We start from the raw sequence: 22643 nt of genomic DNA, 5'->3' as shown, positions 1-22643 counted from the left end.
TCAGAGTACATCACAGGGAGGGTAAGAATTGCTTTGCGGAACTAAATTCTTGCCTGCGTTTTTGTGTGCCCCTGTATCCTGGGTTGTGAAGTAAAACTATATAGTCTGGATAGTGGTCCCAAAAAAGTTTGAAAAACAACGTCTTATAAAACCTGAAGCAGGGAAGCAGATGTGGCTCAAGTGACTGAGCTCCTGCCTACCACGTGGGAGGTCCCAGTTTCTGCTCCCTGTGCCTCCTAAAGAAGTCGAGCAAGACAGTGAGCTAGCCAAAAAATGAAGGAGGATTTCCATCTCACACCTCATACAAAAACCAACTCAAGATGGATCAAAGACCTAAATACAAGAGCCAAGACCATGGAGACCTTGGAAAACAATGCAGGGAAGCATCTGTAGGACCTTATAACAGGAAATGGCTTCATGAACTTCACACCCAATGAGCAGCAAAAGAACAGACATAAATGGGACTTCCTCAAAATTAAAGCCTTTTGCACCTCAAAGGAGTTTGTCAAGAAAGTGAAAAGAGAGCCTACACAATGGGAGAAAATATTTGGTAACCATCTATCTGATAGGAGACTTATATCCTGCATATATAAAGAACTCCTATATCTCGAAAATAGAGAGACAAACAACCCATTTAAAAAAGGGCAAGAGATTTGAATAGACGCTTCTCCAAAGAAGAAATACAAATGGCTAAAAAGCACGTGAAAAAATGCTCAAAATCACTAGCTATTAGGGAAATGCAAATCAAAACTACGAAATACCATCTTACTCCCATGAGACTGGTGGCTATCAAAAAACCCAGAAGACTACAAGTGCTAGAGAGGATGTGGAGGAATGGGAACCCTCATCCACTGCTGGAGGGAATGCAGAAGGATCCAGCCATTCTGGAGGACAGTTTGGTGGTTTCTCAAAAAACTAGCTATAGATTTGCCATGTAACCCAGCAATTCCACTGCTGGGTATATACCCAGAAGAACTGAAAACAAGGACACAAACCAATATATGTACACCAATGTTCATAGCAGCATTGTTCACTATTGCCAAAAGTTGGAATCAACCCAAATGCCCATCAACAGATGAATGGATAAATAAAATGTGATATATACATACAATGGAATACTATTCAGCTATAAGAAGGAATACAGTACAAACACATGGTTAATATGATGAATCTTGCTGAGTGAAGCAAGCCAGGTATTGAAGGACAAATACTACATGACTTCTCTGATATGAAATAAGTAAACCAAGCTGTCTCAGAGAGCTAGAGACTGAATGACAGGCTTAAAGGAAGTTGGCGGGGAGACGAAAGTTGCAAGCCGATGCCTACATGGATGAAATCTATAAGCTAGAGGTAACTATTTGTACAGGGGAGGGATAAGATGGGGGCATAGGGATACCTTTGGCTGGGGCTTTGTAGGCTTGAGGGCAGCTAGGGTTGGGAGGATGGGTCAGATGGCCCAAGGAATTGGGGGGACGGCTGGGGGGAACATTTGAACATGGGAGATTGTCAGGTATGTGGCTGTAACTATAATGTTGAGAAAACTCTTCAGAAAACCTAATAAGGAAGGATTACCTGTTTAAGATGCTTAAGGGGGGGCATCTGGCACAGGGGCAAGCTTCAAGGGAGTGTGTGAGTGCTCATTTTGTCATAGTGGGTTATAGCATTGGGTGGAGACCCATACAATGAATGTGAAGGTGTACCCACATCCTGGGGAGACCTGATGTTCTCAAACAGAGGGAATTGTGTGTCTCGAGAGAATCGGTGGCTCCCAATGGGTTAGGGCAGTCCAGTATGTCAAGCCCTTGGCATTGTTGCAAGGATCTGTAAATCTGGTCCTTTAAGTAGTGAAGATTGATTGTGACTGTGGGTCCTGAGGGGAGGTGGAGAGAGGTATAGAATAGATGGAAGCAGGGCAACTGGGGGGCAATGGAAGCATTCCGCAGGATCATGTAGTGGTGGATATAGGACATGTGAAATTACACCAAAAATGTATAAAAGTCTATAGGCTAAAATGTAACTAAAAATTTAGAAAATTGTACAGTCTAAAATATAAACCATAATGTAAACCAAAATGGAACCATGTTTGGTAACTATATTTCAATGTTTGTACATCAGCTGCAACAAATATAACATGAACATGTAAAAAGGTCATAGCTGGCGAAGGGGAAAAAGGGTTTGATGTTGGATATATGAGAATCCCCTATATTGTATCTGTGAATTACTGTGATCTAAAACTTTCGTAAAGACAAAATTAAAAATTAAAAAAAAAAGGAAGGATGTAAACACTGAGGAAGAAATGAAAGAAATTGTCTTGCCACTGTACATATTGCAACACCTATTGCAGTGATGAAATGCAAAACGTCTAAAACAAATCTTTATACTATTTTTCATTTTTTAATACTCCAATTTATTTTAGTTTTTCTAAATCAGTATGTATTCTATTTCTAATCTTTAAACCTATCCCTATATTTCATTTTCCTATTATTTGAGTTTGGCAATATAATTAGGCTTCATTTTTTAAGATGTTTTGGACCACAGAGAGGTTCAACTATGGCAGGGGATGGACACTGGTGTGGGGTGTTATTGATGGGGAGCACATGGTTGGGAGGGAGTTCTCCAGAGCATGTATACAGGGTACGTAAAAATGTTTGGATATATGTTGGGTATTTTCATAGTATTTACAATTACAAAAGACAACTGAGGGAGTGCTGAGTTCCTAGCCAGGGGAGTTCTATCACATTCCCCAATGTAATAGCAACAATCCCCCAAGTGCAATGGCAAAGACCAACAAAGAAGGATGGTCCAACAATGAGCCCTTGATACTGATGACTATGCTTATGAGCCAGTGTGCCTGAAATATGAACTAGGTCTAGAATTGCAGGGTGTCTAAGAGTTACCTCCTGAGAGTCTCCTTGTTGCTCAAATGTGGCCACTCTCTAAGCCAAATTCAGTATGTAAATGCATTACTTTCCCCTCAGCTTGGGACATGACTCTCTGGGATGAGCCTCCCTGGTGCTGAGGGATTACTACCAAGGACCAGTTGGTAATGTAACATAGAAAAAGACCTTGAATAAAAAGGTTAACTCAGACCAGCAGAATATCTCAAACCTACTTGTAGGATCATATGTTAAAAACTGCTTTTTGACCTTGAATAAAAGGGGGAAAACAAGTGAGTTTATATGGCTAAGAATCTTCAAAAAAGAGTCAGGGGAAGTGGCTGTGGCTTAATCAGTTGGGCTCCCATTTACCATATGGGAGGCCCTGGGTTCGCATCCTGGGGCCTTCTTGTGAAGGCAGGTTTGCCCACATGCCGTGGAGAGCCGCCAGCCCACAAGTGCTGCAAAGTGCCGCCTGGCCCACAAGCACTGCAGAGAGCTGACTCAGCAAGGTGACACAACAAAACAGGGAGACAAGTTTAAAAAACACAGAACAGCATGCAGCAAATGGACACAGAGAGCAGACAACAAGCAAGCTGCAAGGGGGGGACAGGGAAATAAAAAATTTTTTAAAAAGAGTCAGGAAGTCATCAGAGGGGTCACACTTATGCATGCCTCAGCAGGACCCCAGAAACAGCCGAAGTAGATACAACCCCAGGTACTGGTTCTCCTGAGGGCTACAGAGACCCACAGGTTCTATGGTCATGGCAAAGGCCTCTGGAATTCAGTGACATGTCAGTTGGCCCTACTTTGGAATTTGTGTTCCGAATGTGATAGAGATGGACTCCAATGTAACCTTTCTACACATGCCTCTTCTGTCACTTTTACTGAACCTGTGGTTGGCACTAGGGTTGGTGTATACTCAGGAGACTTGAATCTCTGGACTTTCCATGTGATGGCCAGGCCCTGAGCCTCAGCAGACTTGCAACTCCTACCCTCTGCTTCATTGGACTTACCCAGGCCAGCTAACAGGGAGGTCATCCACCACACCAGGGAACCGAGAGAGCCTACAACTGCAAGCAGAAGAATTGCATCCATCATCCATGTGGAATCTAAGCCCCCTCTCAATATAGAGGTGGAGTGGACATCACCATCCCAGGGTCTACAGGATGGAGGAATAAAATATGGATTAGAGTGGACTTACTGATAATCTACTATGGAACTATTGTGACTAGTCATGGAAGAACTGTAGCATTGATGTGGAGAAAGTTGCTACTATGGTAGTTGCTGGGGTCAGGGAGAAGGAAGAAGAGATGTGATGTGGGGGCATTTTCGGGACTTGGAGTAGTCCTAAATGCTATTGCAGAGTTAGATGCTGGACTATATATCCAGCCACAAACCACTGGGTAGACTGGGGTAGAGTGTAATCTACAATATGGACTGTTATCCATGTGGTGTGGTGGTGCTCTAGAGTGTGTTCACCAAGTGCAATGAGTGTGCCTCAGTGGTGGTGGGGGTCGTTGATGAGGGGGGAGTGGGGTGAGGGGGGGTTGGGGTTATACGGAAACCTCATATTTTTTTAATGTAACATTTAAAAAAAATACAGAGATCATGGGGAAAGAAAAAGACAGCGAGCTGATGAGACAAGCTGGTGTGGTGAGCTGATGCAATAGGATGATGCTACAAAGAGATGCAGGAGGAAAAACATAATGAGAGACACAACAAAGCAGGGAGCAGAGGTGGCTTAAGCGATTAGGCCCCTCCCTCCCACATCAAAAGTCCCTGGCTTGATTCCAGGGCCTCCTTAAAAAAGAAGACAAGCACACAGCAAATGTGTGTGTGTCAGGGGGGGGATAAATGAATAAATAAATCTTTAAACAAAAACAAAACTAACCTCAAGTAGCAGACAAGACAAATGGCAGATCAGTTCTAAGACCAAAGGACAACCAAATGCTAGAGGGTCTTGAAACATTTGACAAAGCACCATCATGAAGGCAAATACTTCAGATGGAGAAGAGCCTGATAAGAAAATAAGAAAAGAGGAGCAGGTGTAGCTCAGTGGTTGAGCACCTGCTTCCCATGTACAAGTTCCCAGGTACAATTCCTGGTACCTCCTAAAAAAAAAAAAAAGGGCTCGCCATCACTATTGCGCAGTTCTGGGCACTCGGGTCCAACAGTCCTCACTCCTTTGTATTCTGCATCTTCAGAGATGCTTTCGTTGGAAGTTCAAAATCTTCCTCAGAAGAGTCAAGAGCCACCCTGAAGAGAAGTCAACCCAAGAAGTGAGCCTTGAAGGAGGAGCAGGAGGCTGTCCAAGGAAGAGGGGGAAAAGGTCAGTCCAGGGACAGAAAGTGGCAGGGCCCAAGTGACTGGCGCTCCACGACAGCTTGCTGAACCCACAGAGGGCGGAGCTGCCATGTAGAGGAAACTGAGAAAGACCTGCTTGGTCCAGGAAGAGTGATAAGGGCAGGAGGGTGAGCTCAAGGGGGGGGACAGAAGTTAGAGAGATGAGGAAAGAGGGGGAGGCGGAGGGAGGGAGGGAGAACTTGGCTGGTCATTCCCACACCACCACCCGTCACAACGCCCCAGCTCCGCTGTCCCCCGAAGCACCACAGCGTGAACCATGACCTGCGGACACTGGGATACTTTCTGTCAGCGCCCAAGGCATCCGACAGCTCAAGGATTAGTGTAGTGGGGGAGGCAGTGTCCACAGAGGAAGAGGATGCCAAAGCGTCGGCAGAAACTTGGGGAACCAAAGGGAAAGAAGATTTCTACCGCACAATTGCATGCATATTTTTTGAGCACCTCCTTGATGGCTAGCACCATGCTGCGCACACTATGGAAGTGTATGTCACATGACTTAGTAACCCCATTTCTAGGTGTGTACCCCAAGAAATGAAAGCAGATACCTCAAACAGAGGTGTCTGCAAATCAGTGCTCTTTGCATCAGTGCTAACGATGACCAAAAGGTAAAGATAGGGAAGTGGATTTGGCTCAATGGATAGAGCGTCCGCCTACCACATGGGAGGTCCAGGGTTCAAACCCAGGGCCTCCTGACCCATGTGATGAGCTGGCCCACGCGCAGTGCTGATGCGCGCAAGGAGTGCCATGCCACAGGGGGGTGTCCCCCACGTAGGGCAGCCCCATGCGCAAGGAGTGCGCCCCGTAAGGAGAGCCACCCCATGTGACAAAAAGCACAGCCTGCCCGGGAGTGGCGCCGCACACACAGAGAGGTGATGCAGCAAGACGATGCAACACAAAGAGGCACAGATTCCCAGTGCCGCTGACAAGAATACAAGCGGACACAGAAGAACACAAAGCAAATGGGCACAGAGAACAGAGAACGGGGGCAGGTGGAAAGGGGAGAGAGATAAATAATAAATCTTAAAAAAAAAAAAAAGGTAAGGATAACCGAGTGTCCCTCAGCCAATGAACGGATGAATAAAATGTGTTCAACTCAGACAATGGGATAAGTATTCTGCTGCGAAAAGGAACAACGTCCCGATACAAGCTGCAACATGGACAAACCTTGAAGGCATCATGTTGCATGAAATAAGACAGACAGAAAAGGACAAATATTGTATGATTCCACGTATATGAAATACCTAGAATAAGCAAATTCATAGAGCAGAGCTTACCAGGGGTTGGAAGGAAGGGGGAATAGAAGTTACTGTTTAACGGGTACAGATTTATTGCTTAATGGGTTTAGGTCTGAGGTGACGAAAAGTTTTGATAATGGATCGTGGTGATGGCAGAACAAAATTATAAATGCAATTAATGCCACTGAATTGTAGGCTTAACCACGGTTAAAAGGGCAAACTTTGTTTTAGATTTGTGCTCCCACAGTTTGCTTTTTTAAAGTGATGTCAATACACCCCCTTCCCCAAAGGAGGGTATCAGCCTGTGTGTGCTTAGGGAAGTGGGGAAGTACGGGCAGGAAACAATTGTGGAATCAATAAGACAGCAAGTGGAAACTTCAGCAGCACTGAGTTTATGAAGAGGTGGGAGACTGAGAATCCCACAAGTATTACTGGTATGTTTTTGGAAGGCCAGTAAGTGAAGCAGCCCAGCTAAATATGAGCCATCCCAGAAACTGCAAATATTTTAGGGATTTTAAAAAAATAACCTTTCAAGCAAAATTACAGAATCAACAGAGCCTGAAATGAAACAATCCTGGTCACAATGAAACTTTCGTCTGGTTTTTCTTTTGGTAGCCCCCATAATCCATTTCAGACATTTTCACCCAGAAGGTCCTCTCAGGCTCTCGCTGGCATGGATTTTTATTTTTGTAAAACCTACCGAATGTTCCGTCCCATTCTGCTGTTTCTTCCAACGCTACTGCACGTCTCAAATTTGGACAACACCGTGACCCTGCGCTACCGCAGGGACTACCGCAACTGGAGACTCCCAAGATTCAAAACTGTTAGGTTGGCTTTCAAATAACCCTTCTTCTGCAACTTTTATGAATGTGAGATTAAAACCAGTTAGCAAACGACTTTCCTGTAACTCTCTCATTTGGCGCTTTATAAAATATGACCCATTCCACAAGGAGCAAGCCCGGCCCGGTGGGCACTCCCCGAGCTCCAGACCCCTACGAGACACGCAGGAGAACCTCACACTGCGACCACACAGCTTCTCCTTGACCGTGGAGACCTGTACGTGAGGCACAGCTTCAGGAATTCCGAAGCAGACGTCGCTCTCCCACACCTCCATCACGTTCTGTGACCAAAATATACTGTGGTATTGGACCAGCTCATTCTTGGCCAAAGGTTTCTTCCTTACACACTGTTTCATTTAAGTTAGAAAGCCAACGGGCACTCATTGAAAGGGGTGCTTACCCACCCTCGGACTTCTTCTAACGCGTCTCCTTCGGCCAGGGTTGCCACCGGCTTTGAGGGCGCATGTCTATAGTCTTGAGGCGACGGTACAAGTTGTTTTTGGGGCTGCAGATACACCAGTCACTGCAGAAATTTCCCCTGCATCAAAGGATTCTTCATAACAAACTTAATAAGTTCTTAGCTAACAACTTCATAGAACTTTCCAGGGGGAAAAAAAATGAATAGTGGGAAGCGGACGTGGCTCAACTGATAAAGCATCCATCTACCATATGGAGGGTCCAGAGTTCGAACCCCAGGGCCTCCTGACCTGGGTGGTGAGCTGGCCCACGCGCTGCGCTGCCGCACGCAAGGAGTGCCGTGTCACGCAGAGGTGTCCCCGGCGTAGGGGTGCCCCACGCACAAGAAGCTCACCCCTCAAGGAGAGCCGCCCCGCATGAAAAAAAGTGCAGGCTGCCCAGGAGCAGCGCCGCACACAGGGAGGGCTGACGCAGCAAGATGACGCAACAAAAAGAAAAACAAAGAGACGCAGTTTCCCGGTGCCGCCAGATAATGCAAGCGGACGCAGAAGAACACACAGTGAACGGACACAGAGAGCAGACAACAGGGGGACAGGGGAGAGAAATAAATAAAGTAAATCTTTTTTTAAAAAAATGAATAGTACCTGTTTGAGTAGGTGTGGTTTACATTTTGTAAGTTAAATTTTGATTCCCAGGATCGATGGACCCTCAGAGTGAGGGAAGGGTTACTATGTGTCAAATGCTGCCTCTTCCAGGGCTACGTCCTCCAGTTTATAGGCAGGGGTGCAGCAGCCTCCAGGGACTGCATCATTAGATCAAGGTCACCAAGGGACAGAGACAGGAATCAAGTGGACTGCTCTAATCAATTTTTAAATATATGTACTATGGCAAAGTAACCTTAAGTTTTGTCCGTACTTTTTAACAGGAAGTTATACCATATTTTTTAAGAGCATAATCTAACTGAGTTATACTTTCTTTTTTAGGCTATCCTTTGAGAAGAGCGGTCGTGGTGTGGACCCTCCCAGACCTAACGCAAAGGCTTCCACCTCTGGGGATGGAGAGGTGGGAACAAAAGAAATGCCTGAAATTTTAAGTTAACTACGGTTAAAATTAACTAAAATTAACTAAGGTTAAAATTAGTTATCCTAGTCACTGCACAAACAGGAATGCTGCTTTCCTGATGATTTAAAGCTTCATGGTCATTACCCATAGTATCAGTTATAACTTAGAATGTCCCTCCTGCACGCTGTGGGGGGGAGGACATCCAGAGTAAGAACAAATTGGGGGGGCTGTACTTAAGGTCACATGACACCAAGGGACACTTTCCCGAAGCTTCCGTTTCACCTAATGCTAAGTAATTCAAATATTGCTTCCACAATCAAGAAACATATTACGAAGTATAAAATTTACACTTCTTAACGAAAAATATAGGCGTTCACAGACACTGAGCATTTGCCTCAGATTGCCTCAGGTACAGCATCAGGCTTTCCAGGCAGGATACTCATGCAGTCATTAAAGTGAAAAATATTTATTGAGCACCCACTATGTGCTAGAAACTGTTCTAGATGCTGAGCACAACAGTGAACAAGAGAGACAAAATTCAATTACCATAAGACCCAGAAGTCTCACTTTCAAAAGAAGTGAAAGCAGGGATTTGAAACAGTATTTGTACACCAATGTTCACAGCAGCATTACTCACAATAGCCAAAAAAGACAGAAGCAATGCAAAGGTCAGCAAATAAATGAGAAACAAAATGTGGTACATCCATAAACGGAATACTATCCAGCTGAGAAAAGGAATGAAATTCTGCTGTACGTGACAACAGGAATGAACCTTGAGAATATTAAGTTGGGTGAAATAAGCCAGGCACAAAAGGACAAATAATGTATGATCCCACTTATACGAAATAACTAGAATATGCAAATTCAGAGAGTGAGAAATTAGAATACCAGGGACAGGGGTGGGGAACGGGGATTCAGTGCTAAACTAATACCAAGTTTCTCTTTGGGGTGATGGAAAAGTTTGGGTATTAGACCATGATGATGGTGGTTAAAATAGGAAATTTTGTACATATGTCACAATAAATTTTTTTTTTAAAAAGAAGCCCCCCCAGGGAAGTGGACTTGGCCCAATGGATAGGGCGTCTGCCTACCACATGGGATGTTCGCCGTTCAAACCCCAGGCCTCCTTGACCCGTGTGGAGCTGGCCCATGCGCAGTGCTGATGCACACAAGGAGTGCCCTGCCACGCAGGGGTGCCCCCCACGTAGGGGAGCCCCACGTGCAAGGAGTGCGCCCAGTAAGGACAGCCGCCCAGCCCAAAAGAAAGTGCAGCCTGCCCAGGAATGGCAGGAGAACTGACACAGCAAGATGATGCAACAAAAAGAAACACAGATTCCCGTGCCGCTGACAACAACAAAAGTGGACAAAGAAGAACACACAGTGAATGGACACAGAGAGCAGACATTTTGTGGTGGGGGGGGAAGGGGAGAGAAATAAAAAAATCTTAAAAAAAAAATAAGAAGCCCCCACACTCATGGAGATGAACCACAAACAAGGAAAATACAGAAATTACATTAGAAAAGGTGATAAGTCCTTCGGCAAAAAATACAGCAGGGAAGGGGGAAGAGGCAAGGCAGCGGCTGCCATTTTTAAGCGGGTGGTAGAGGCTTCACGAGGTGGTGACACGTGAGCAAGACCCCGCAAGAGGGGAGACCGTGCAGATTCTGGGGTCAGGACTGGGGAAGCGCCCAGGGGCCGGCATGGCAAGGGCAGTGGGGAGCGAGAGGAAGGGAGTAGCGGTCAGGGGGCGGAAGAGGAGCCAGCACAGGCAGCATCTTGAGGCACGTTTGAGGGACTTTGGCTTTCACCTTGACACTGAAGGTCATGATGGGAGGGTTTTGCACAGAACAGGACCGTTTCAGGCTACGTCCTTCAGTGGTCCTCTGGGTGCTGTGTGGAGCTGGTCTGTCAGCAGACAGAGGAGAAGAAAGGAGGCCTGTTGGAAGGCTACCTGACAATCCAGGTGACAGGTGAGGGTCTGGAGCTGGACATGCTAGAGGGAGAGCCAACAGGGTTTACAAGCTTAGGGAAGATGAGTCGTCAAGGGTGATGCCTGATTTTGGCGTAAGCAACGGGAAGAATGGGGAAGGCAGAGAGGAAAGCAGGTTTGGGGCAGAAGATAAGGAGTGAGGTGTGGGTGTGAGAAGTCCATTGGAGGTTGAAGTAGCACTGGGGAGCCGACAGCCTGATACCTGAGTCTGCTGCTCAGGAGAGGGGTGGGTTGGAGCTACAGAGTGGCTCCTCGCCCATGTGAGGATGGTAATGAAAACATAAAGAGCATAAACGCTCCAGGAAAACCACTAAATAAAGAAGTGGTCCAGCCTGGGCATGGTAGCACCAAGGGCCAGGGAGAGAGAAAGGAGAGGCAAGAGCAAACCAAGACGTACCACAAAATTGTACACTTGAACGCACGTGAACAGGAAAAACGTGAGTTGTGTGCATGTCAACACAATAAAAAGATTCAAAAAAGAAAAAAGGAGGCAGCCAAGAAAGTAGGTTGTCCTTCAGACCAATAAAAAAAAAATCAGGGAGAAATCTGTGAGCAAACATGCCCCATGCTCCTGAGAGTTCAGAAGTGAGACTTAGCAACTGGAGGTGCCTGGAAAGTTCCACAAGCCTGAGGGGAGCAGGGCTGAGACTAAAGTTGGGGAAAACAAAGCTGGGGGAGAGAGAACTCACCCGAGGAGTTTTACCTTAAAGGGGAGCAGAGCACAGAGGGACCAAATGAGGTTTCTTGTTCTTGTTTGCACATGAACTTTTTTGTTTAGGGTGGAAGAAGCCACAGTATGCTGATGGGAATGGTGAGCATGGGAATTCAACATGGCGGCAGGGAGGAGAATGTCATCCTTCGGCAGGCCAAAGGGGAAGGAATCGAAGCCTAGCGGGAGCTGGCCTAGAGGAAGCCACCGCCTCTACTCTCAGTGACACTTCACCTGGGGAGAGCTAAAAGCGTTTAAACGCAGGAGCCCAGGAGCAAAGGGCATCGCTCTGTGAGGAGCTCTTTGGTAAGTTCTTATCACTGTTTTCTTCTCATTTCTATTTGTTTACCAAATAAATCAATTTTTTGATGAACGGGGGGATTTCTTTACAGTCCAGGTCTTTACTATTACTATAATAATCAAGGCTTGTTTTTATTCCTTTCTGATCAGCCTGTCAATTCTCAGTGGTAGATGGATGGATGAAAGGATGGATGGATGGTGGATGGATGGATGGATGGTGGATGGATGGATGAAAGGATGGATGGATGGATGAAAGGATGGATGGATGGATGGATGGTGGATGGATGGATGGTGGATGGATGGATGGATGGATGGATGGATGGTGGATGGATGGATGGATGGTGGATGGATGGATGGATGGAGTTGTGTTTGTGTATTTACGTACATACATGTTCAAGTGTGTATATCTATATTTCAGGAATTTGTGAACAATTTCTGTGAAGCTATTTCCTCTCTACTACACCTTAATATAACGAGTTTCTTGATTTACTATGACTTTTGCCTTCATGTTGACTTTTCCCATCTTCCAGGGGTGGCCACAGCAGACTTGAAAACAAGTCTGTTTTCACTCTCCCCACTCAAGTTTCTTTGTCTCTCATCACGTGAATTTTTTTTTCTTGCCTTCTTCTTAACAAGGCTCTCAGCTCCTCATCTCTTTCGCCCTTTTTCCCATCCTAACAATTTTGGTACCCCTCCCCCCCAACAGCTCTGCGACCACGGAGCTGTGTCATGGCCAAGAATAAAAGCAGGATAAGGTCTATTCTCTCTCTTTCCGATTCTTGTCCTAAAGACACCCGGCACTTTTTTTTAGCCTTTATGGAGCCCGAGGAACGCCCTCCATCGGCTTCTTCCTGACACAATCTGTGGTGCCAACCACATCCCGTTCCTAGACCGTAAATGACAGCTCGGTCTCTCTCTCACTATGTAAAGTTGATTTTTCCAAAAGCGCCTTTTGTTGCCTCAGCGTCAAGCTGGAGCCCATCTACCGTTTCTTCTGTTCCCTTCCATAGCTGCTCTCTCTTTAGGTGCAGAACCAACAACACCTGAACAGTCTCGTATTTGAAGGTGACCGGGGCAAACAAAACCAAACACAGAATCCTCTCCATCTAGGACTGAACCAGGAACAAACGGGCAGATGTCACCTTATCAAAGCTCTCATCGTCACAGGCGAGGGGGACGCACGGTCGAAAATTTTCGCTGGCAACCGTCCGTGGGAACGACGGCGCCGACTGAGTGCACGGCTTTGAACATCATCAGCGGACGAGAAAAAACTCCAGGCCTCTGTCTAGGGCCTCGCATCTGTCCAGTTTGATGGGCAGGCAGGTTACCTGATCCGGTCCCAGAGGGACAAAGGACTGCCTCGGTGTTTAAGAGCAAATGCACTTTGCGTCCTTGGTTCTTCAGTTTTCCCATTTGAAAGACCGTCTGCGGCCCCTTTCAGATCTAAAATTCCACGTTTTATGATTCTGTGGACTAGAAGTAGCTCAAAAGAGAGCACGCCACATTGTCCTGGGACACGGATGTTAAAGACTGAGTAATAAAAAGCCAGTCCACTCACCATCATTCAGGTTTCTCTCTTATGATTAGTTTTTCATTGTCTTTTATATTGTTGCTAGTTCTTTCAATTCCATACCTTTATCACCTTATATTTTTTTAAGTTGTCACTGTTTTTAAAGCCCTTCTAGCAAAGCCAAAACGATCTGGGCCCTTATCTCAGGAATTTCGACGGAAAAATGCAAGTTATCGCTTGAAAATAAAAAAGAATGCAACTTATCACTTGAAAACGAAAAATTTTTTCATCGGTCCAAATGACCTTGTCCTGAGTAATCGACAAAAAAGGAAAGATGGAGGGGAAAGACGAAAACCAAACCTGCCAGCGGGGCTACGGAATCTCACTAGACTTAAGATGCCCATGGCCTGCGGCTGGCAAAGCGGTCCAAATACAGACGGACATACAGAACTGAGCCAGACAGCAGGCGGCAGGAGTTGAGGGCTCTGGGCTCTTTCGACGTCCATTCAGGGTTTACGCAGGAAGAGACCATGGAGACCCTGCGCTAACTCCGAGAAAGAGAACACGGCCCTTCTCACACACAACCTTGGGCCGCCAAGACAAAGTCAACCGCCCGCCCAGTGGCTTCCTGGGGGATTACGCTGAGAGGTCATTCACCCTCACCTAGTCCTCCCAGCATCCAGCCCACAGGCTGGCCTAAGGACAGGGCTCCGCTAGGAACTCCCGCTGTGCTGACGCGCTGAGAGATGGGGGTCACCTGCTGCCCTCAACACACTCTTCCCAGGTCCACTCAGTATGCACCGAAGTCATACCTCCTTCAGCTGCAGGCTCTGAGCTCTGGTGAAAGTCAGGAGTGAAAGTGCTAATGTGGCTGAAGCGCCAAGGTGCTTTCAGGGGCTCCCAGCTAGTTCAGAGCAGCAATTCTGAGCCTAAAGGTCATGAACAAAATGTTTCCAATTTTCTACTCCTTCTCACCTACTGGGCCAGCCCTCACCATTCCTCCATTCCGGAAAGACATTTCTATAAAAGAAGTGGCCAGGGAGCCCAGGAAAAGATGGCCCTAACACACTCCAAGAGAAACACACGTGGCCCTCCCTAAAATAATTCAAAACCCCATGACGCTGAAAGAATAACATTTTAGAATCCTTCAAGGTACAATGCTTAACTGTGTTAGGACGCTAACAGTAGCTAGTCAGCAATAGCCTTACACTCCAGAAATTCTATAAATAGCCTTCCAAGTTACGACGACTTCAGCAAAGCTTCCTATTTCTGTCTCTCCACCTACCAATTTTCTGTGAATGACATGCTTGGCCAAATTAACGGCAAGCCGAGGAGGAACGACATCCAGGCAGAGCTGATAAACACACACACCCCAAGCAGGAAGATCACCCGGCTTCTTGGGTTCAGACAAACGCCCTAATGAATGAACAGCCCCTGATGGCTTCCAGCGCTTCCAGCGCGCATCCGTCATCCTTAGACAAGGTACCCTCGCTGGATTACCAGGAATGCTATCTCTTTTTCAGTAAGCTCCAGACAAGAGCTCAGGGCAAATGTTAATAAACCCTGAACTTCAAAATTACAAGTTTGCAAAGAAAACTCTGACACCGAGTAGCTCACTCGGCTAGAAACAAAGGCCTCATGAGATTATATAATAACCGAGAGAGACAAAATATCATCTCTGCCCCATTTTAACTTTCATTTCTGCCCTGGAAGAATTAACTGCTGAAGATGAAGCAAGAGCCATGAATACTTCAAAATGATCCGGCTAAAAAGTGGTGCTGCCTTGAAATGGCTGGATAAACAAATCCAACACGACAGCTACAATCAGCTTCGGGAGAATTAAGTAGTCAAAGGTGACAGGCAATGGCCATAAATCACCAAGAGGAGCCTGACTGTATACAAACCCTCCAGCTTAAGGGGATCTACTCCCTCGTGCACGCCAGTGTGCACAGTGAGTACAAAATAACACAAAACAAAAGAGAAGCCAGGCACGAGGGTGTACTGCCGGAAAGAGCGTTTTGAGACACGTTTACATCTCCCATATAAACTTAAGGCACAACTCCGGGAGGGGGAAAGTCAACACGAGAGCCTTACCTTCGCCAGAACTCTGCCTGCAGCTGTCCTCAAGGTGTTTCAGCGAGAGAAAGTTCCCCAAAGCTGGAGTCTTCCATCTACAAACGCCCTCTTCCCTCTGCCCCCGGTAAGCCAGGAAACAGTGTCTAACACTTCAAGTGCTCAGCCGTTAAGAGCTAAAAACAGATCCTGTGCAATGCTGGATGTATTTTCGTCTGCGAGCTACACACCCTCATCATGTTCAATTTTTTTCCATTGGTGGAACAGTATGATGCAGACTTAACCAGAAAGTGGTTTTTCCATGGGCTGGAGCAGCCAGCCAGGACACCCTGCCACCGTGCCACGGGGCCGGCCCACGACACCGCTCTGCTCAGACCCACATTCCAGAGTCCCCCTGGGAAGGCGGCTTCGGTGCCTGCTGAAGAAAGGTTTACTCACTTGAGGGGAGCCCCGGCTTCTTTTTTTTAAGCTGCAAGGATACACACCTACCATTCTTGGGTTTGGAGCCGCAGTCCACCTCCCGCCTCCGAAACCACAGCTGGGCATGGCACTTCACGGTCATAAAAACTGTGCCTCAAGAGCGGCCCTTGAAAATCATTTTACGATCTGCGAGCTCGCGGGCCGACCCTCACCCTGCGTTCCCTGTCGGGGCCGTTTCATGGGGAAGCCAGCAGAATCTAGGAGGGAGCTGGAAGTCCTTCTGACCCTTTAGTGCCAGTGGCACTAGCGTATGAAAAATATGCATTAAATTGCCTTGAACAGAAGTTCTAAGCCAAAGGCTCGGCCTGTTCTTAAGTCTCGCTGTATCTTTTGGAATGAAGACCTTATATTTAAAGAATGCCCACAAAACCTAAGGCAACATTTCCCGAACCTTCTATATGAGTTATTGGGAAGAAGGGAGAAGAGGATTACATCTGCAGGCTAATGTTTAAATTTTACAGTAGAAACGGTCCAAGTAGCAGTTTGAAAGCGGTGTGTATCCCAAGTGTGCCATCCACAGCTTTTTAAGGTGTTACTTTTAAACCATTCACAGGTCCAGATCTGCCTAAGTCAGGATCCTTATAGCTGAAGACCGGATAGAGACACGTGAATTTGGCACCTTATCTTGACTAAAGCTGTATCTTTATGTACACATACCTACATCCACATGCACACACGTGCAAACGATTTTCCTCCACATGCAGCCAATACATGCCGTGCCTCTTAGTCTTCACTGGCAAACGGGAAGCGCCACGAGGTGAGCTCATCCGTCTAAGTGTCTCTAAAAATTAGACCAGCCTTTGCAAACACTTCAAGGTGAACGGAGATCCAAGGGGCCCTTGGCGCTCCTGGAGAAGACCTGGAAGGCTACCCGGTCCCATTGCCTCCCAGCAGCGATGAAGACACAGGGCCCTCAAGAGACTGGCACGAGGTGACACGGCTGGTGGCAGCGGAGCCGGCCGAGGAACCGCGGGGCCTGGACTGAAGTCAGGAGGTCTCCATGGAAGCTGAGGCCCATAACACGAAATATGGGAAGTCCCAAAAGGCCAGTGTGGCGTGTGTGCGTCCAGGCGTGTTTGTGTGCAGCGGGCGTGTGTGTGAAAACACCCTCTGGTTAAACAGGGGAGAAGCAAGCTATTACATGGTTGAGTTCCTAGTGTAGACCGAGCGGCATTTCGGTGACTAAAACAAAATAAAATCAAATACCAGTCAGAGTAAAAGAAACCCTTTCATACATACAGAAGGACTAACTCTTCCATGGTATGAGAGGGGGAAAAAAGTACATCAGAAGGAAGAAAGCAATTTAAAGAGAACTATTTCTGAAGGGGTCAGAGTAGCAGGAGAGCAATTAGCTGCCTGGAAATACCTCCACAGCCCTACCCTGTTCCTGAATGCCCATGTTCTTAAGACATTTTATCTGCAGATACCCCCAGCGCAGGATCTGCCTGGAACTGTGCATTATCTTCCAGCATTCCACAGGCATTTCTGACGGGCTCGCATTGTCTGAATCCATTTTTCATCTCTGAGGTCACCCCAGTAACTTCAGTTCCGTGAATTTACAGTCACTTGGGGTTTCGAGCTATGTACAGTTTTTCAAGTTCCTTAGACTGCTTGACTACAGTAAAATGCTCTCAATTTAGTTTTCCATCCTGAAATTACCAAGCCCAGCAGAGTTCCAAATCGTAAAAACTAGACTTGATCTGATACTTCATTCTGAGGGAATGATCTAACAGGACATATGTGCTAACAGGCATCTAAAATGCTATTTCCTGGGAAAGATCTCCGAGAAGTATGTAAATTACTACTAAGGAAGCATTCTATTCTGAAGCATATAATGCAAGATGACACACAGAAAAGCAATTCCAGCCAAATGTTAACGATGGCAGAATTCTGAGTGGGTGGGTTTATAGGGGTTCAGTATGTAATTCTTTCAACATTTCTATATTTTTGAGAATCTTACCAAAAGGTTGGGGAGCTATGGCATGTATACACATATACACGGACAAACCCATAAAAAGTCGATCCATAAAATCACGAGGTTTCACTCCACGCCTCATCAAATCTAGGGTAAAAACTATTGCTAGTCTGATTAAAATCAGTGTGTATGTGTCTACATGTGCACAGATATACCCCCCAGGGTTTCTGTGCATACCCAGAGAAGAGCTGGAGGGCATAAAATAAGATGTGGCATAGGAACACTTCCAAGGAAAAACATTTTGAGACCCACTATCAATGGCAAATCATAATTAATGAAAGAGAGGCAACGGGAAATAGTGGAGATTCTCGACAGACCTGAGCTAGCAGTTCACCTCTGAATCCCAGTTCCTTCATCCATTAGATGAGACTGCTCATAACAGATGTCCCAGAGTTTCTGTGCATTTGAATGAAATATAAATGAACATGCACTAATCTATTAATAGTCATAAGGAAAACTGACGTTACATATCTGATTTTTAAAGTACTATGAAGTATCAGAAGTAACTGCTTAAAATTCAAGAAATTCAACTCCTTCATATCCTTCACTTTCAAGGTCAAATAGAAAATGGTACCTACTGAGCATCATTCTTGAGCGATAATCATTGTTTATAGGTTTCCTTCGATTTAAATCAATCAATAAAAAATAATAAGGTCAAAAAAGATTTTTTTGTCTAAACAGGATTCTAAAAGATCAAATAACCCTTCAGACACCAAGTCAATCTACCGTCGAGACAGTCACACAAATGAGCAGGACTCAGTGATACCTTCGTGTGCTAAAAGAGCTAAACCTCATGGTTTTCTACAGAAGAGCAATACATGAAATAATATAGGCTAAAAGAACAAGCGAAATGAGAAATGCAGTTTTCAAAAGCATTCTAGATGAAAGCAATACTAGAAAAAAATCAAAAGCATACGAATTATTCCTGTGAAAATCCTAAAAGCCTCAGAAATACTAGCGGCTATTGTTGAGCTAGAGCTCACGGCCACATGGGCAGGTGATGGCAACCTGTGCTCTTAGGAACCTTTGCCCGAGGCGGGAAACCTGCTCCAGGTGATTCTGCGGTGTCGGAGAAACCCCTTCACAAACGTGAATGGAGAGAACAGAGGCCAGGAAATGCGATTAGAAACTAAGATGGACTAAAACTTGATTCAGCCAAATCCAGCCAAATCTTAAATACAACAAGCAAACTGGGTCAACATAGTGAATTCAAAAAAATAAATTAAAAGACAAAGAAAAAAAACCCCGAAAAAATTTTTAAGATAAAAATAAACAAAAAATCATAGTGAGCCCATAACTTGGATTCCATTTGCCCACACTACTTTAAAAGAAGGAATGTTAGTTAACCTAAACGGTCTTCCTGTACCTTTTCTTGCTGTTGCTTCAGAACTGCGCACTGCTTTTTTTGGCCCTCTCCTACACCACCATTAAAAACTCTTCCAGTCACTCAATAGCTACGTATTAAATGAGAACAAAATAAAGAAAAAAGTTTTTTTAAAAAGCAGGCCAGAGATGCCCTAAAAAACAACAGCCAGTTTTAAGAAAACTCAAAATGCAATACTAGCAAGTTATGTGCTGCTATAATGCCATAGCAAACCTAAATTTCATAAAAGTGCTTTCTAAGTGTATCAGAGGCAGAAAATATGAGAGAAAAAATGATTTTAAGTAGAGTCAAATATCACAGAAATCAGAGATTCTATGACAAATATGGTTGTAACATTACCTAACAAGCAAGTTCCAATAATTATCCAAGTGCTCAATTACTTTTGCAAAAATAAGCAAACATTAAGTGACAAAAATTGATTTAAAATAAATTCTTAATAAAAGTGTTCCTTTAAAGGAATTTTTTTTCCTATAAGTCATCAAGTCTAACCTAAGTACACTATGATAATTGATAATTATGGATAATACATAAAATCCTAAATAATGAAACAAAATAAATTTCTTTACAATAAATAACAGGTAATACTTTTCCATGTAAATGATAAAATCTGTGTTAAGAAGCATGCTACAAAATGACTTGTGGCTATGGTAAAGCAAAATTTTCAACAGAAAAAAATCATTTAGGGAATATTCTTGCAAATCCTGGCTAGGATTTAAATACTAGGCACTAGACACAGCTGTTTACAACATTTTTGAAGCATCATACTGGAACAGTAAAGAAAGCAGAAGTCAATCTAGCCAGATCTAAACGTGATTAAAAAGTATCATATTCAGCCTCTCAGTTCACTCACAATATTTTATTTTTATGGACAGAAGTGACACTGTTTAAGCTGAAAGGTTCCTAACCACTTATACTCAGAGAATAATTGAATCTGAGTTTGCAAAGGGACCTGAGAGGTCCTCTAGCCCACCCAATCTTCCTTCTAATTTGAGAACCCCCACCTGGTCCTCACAGCTGAGCTCCTCTCTTCTCTCTAAAGGCACTGAGCGATGGGAGGTTCACGGGTCTGATGGGGAGCGCACTCCATTATTAAATAACCAAGTGAGAGAAAGGATCTCCTTCCAGGGACTTTCAGGCAGTCAACCTAAACATTCCACTAATCAGTTTTCATCTTTCCGTCATTCTCCTGCTCTTCTCTTCCATACACCCAGCCTACAAACAATCCAAGTCAAGGACAGACCTGGGGGTGCTCTCCCAGCCCGCTCCTTCTAGTCTATCTTCATTATGAAGCCAAAGCCACCCTTCTCAAACACACTGGACTGCTTTACCCTAAAAATCAAAACGTGCAAGGGAAGACTTCAATCCAATAGTCAAGGTTCTCTACAACTTGGTCACCATCTTTTTCCCAGCTTTCGCTCATCTCCATCGCCCAAGAACCCAGCTCCTGAGCCACAGTTGGCACACCCAGCTCTTTCCCCAAACCCACCCTGCACTCTTCTTTTTCCACCCTCTCAAGTTTCTCTCTCTAGGATATACTCACTCCATTAAAGTCCTCTAAGAGTCTCCCTTGGAATTCAAGCCCTAACTAAAATTTCATTCATTCCAAGAAGTCTCCCTGAAATTCCTTGGAAGACTTATCTCCCATCTTCCTGTTCCCAGAGCACTCTACAGTTTAAACACCCTGGATTATATTCAGATGTAATTCTCTATCTGTTCTCAATCTCCAGCAGCAGTCTTTCCCAAAATGCCAGCAGCATTCCATGAGTCATACATAAGATAATTTTAGGGGATGCATGAACCAGACTTTATAAACACTGATTCTCATGGTAAATTTTGAATTTCTTTCAGTTCTTGTCATGATGTCAAAGAGAATGCGTGAGGATGGCTTTACTGTGATTTTAACACTTGCCTGAGAGCCTTCTACAGCCTAGAACATAAGACCATTGCATGTTTTAGTAGATCATCTTTCCTTTATGGCAAATTACATAGTATTTATTTTTGTAATTATCTTTTCTTTAAAGCAAGTAGCACTGGTTTGCCATTTATGTTAGTATTTTATTTAGTGTGTATATATGTATTAAGTAATAGTACAAGTGTTTCACAGATTCAGAAAAAATATCAAGGTGGAACAAAAAAGACATCCAGGAAGCACTCTCTCAGAATATTTTCCTCTGGTGAAACTTAAGTTAGTAAGTGATACACACACTAGGCAGTTACTGGGGAGAAATAAGAATCTTGACACTGAAGGAAAGAGCCGACAGACGGGGTAGATCTATTATTTCTTCCAAAGTCATTTTCAACAAGCAAGTGGCCAACGTCAATCCACAAGAAGATGCTGGCCGAGTTAGGATTTGGAGACAGTGACTGACAGAGAAATTTGTAAGCTTAGAACTAGAGATGTGGTATACAAAAGAGAGGGGAACATTAAGTTTCTCCAAACATGTAACTAAGAGAGAAAAATCACTTGTACAAAGAAAAAGACAGGGAACGCACTCAATATTAAGTGCTTTCTCAGGGGGGAGGAAATTTTCTTTTTTTTTATGGTGGTAATAGTCATCATAAACGTTGCCATTTTAAATGAACCACTCCAGGGGCAGTAATTACAGTCACAATGTGGTGCAGCCATCACCACCTACCATAACCCCAACTTTTCGCCACTCCAATCAGAAACTCTCTACCCATTAGGCAGTAGCTCCCATGCCTCCCCCAGCCTCACGGGGGTGGGATTTTGACCATGCCTGTTTTCTTAATACTTTAATTATACTCTCGATTTTCGGCAGTGAGCGTGTATTGCTTGTACGATATGGGCAAAAAAAAATCAATTTCCTATGTAAAAACAGAGAGATGAAATAAAGAATGGGGAAAAAATAGAGAAGGGAAGACAGGAACACAAAGACGAGATGGTCTGAAAGGAAAGCGACGGCGGGGAAGGCGAGGGAGCGTGGGCAGGGCCTGGCCCCAGCTCCCCTGCTGCTTTTACACGAGCCCCGGGAGTCCCTGCCCAGGGCTGCTTCCAGCACCGACGGTTCCCACCTGAAAACACAAAACACACACGGCCTTGAGGGTGACACCAGACGTGGACAGACGAGCTGCCCCAGCGGGTTGTGAGAATGACCTGAAGTGGGTAGGCAGGGGCGGGGGACGGGGGGAGGGCAGGGCTGGCAGGGGGCAGGTGCAGGTGCCATCTGAGCCACACACGACCAGGACGGGGCGGCAGGGGTCTCGGCGAGGTCAGAGGGGAAGAGGCGAACGCTGGCATGCCGGGGGACAGTAGCAGGGGCCTAGAGGGAGGAGCCTAGAGTGGGGCTGGCTCCTGGAGCTGAGGGGGGGCTCCCCATACAGCCCCATGCTGCTCCCCCTCCTCGGCCTGGCTCCACGCCCCGTTTCTCTCCTTCCCCAAGGGAGCTGGGAGCTCAGCCCTCTTGCCCG

The 22643-nt window shown here is 45.3% G+C and overlaps 1 protein-coding gene across 2 annotated transcripts in view; it reads right to left on the bottom strand.

Moving 5' to 3' along the window:
- Positions 1 to 22643, bottom strand: part of TIAM2 (TIAM Rac1 associated GEF 2) — a 165111-nt gene that overhangs the window by 123023 nt on the left and 19445 nt on the right. The window contains exon 1 of one of the 2 annotated variants that reach the window (XM_058289730.1): positions 15397 to 15559. The exons of the other annotated variant lie outside the window; for it this stretch is intronic. The gene's annotated coding sequence lies outside the window, so the exon portion shown is untranslated. Of the gene's footprint in view, positions 1 to 15396; positions 15560 to 22643 lie in introns of those variants that run through there. 2 annotated transcript variants of the gene reach the window in all.

This window comes from Dasypus novemcinctus, chromosome 28 (genome assembly GCF_030445035.2).
Source record: "Dasypus novemcinctus isolate mDasNov1 chromosome 28, mDasNov1.1.hap2, whole genome shotgun sequence".
NCBI lineage: Eukaryota > Metazoa > Chordata > Mammalia > Cingulata > Dasypodidae > Dasypus > Dasypus novemcinctus.
This window is presented reverse-complemented; position numbering and strand designations above follow the sequence as displayed.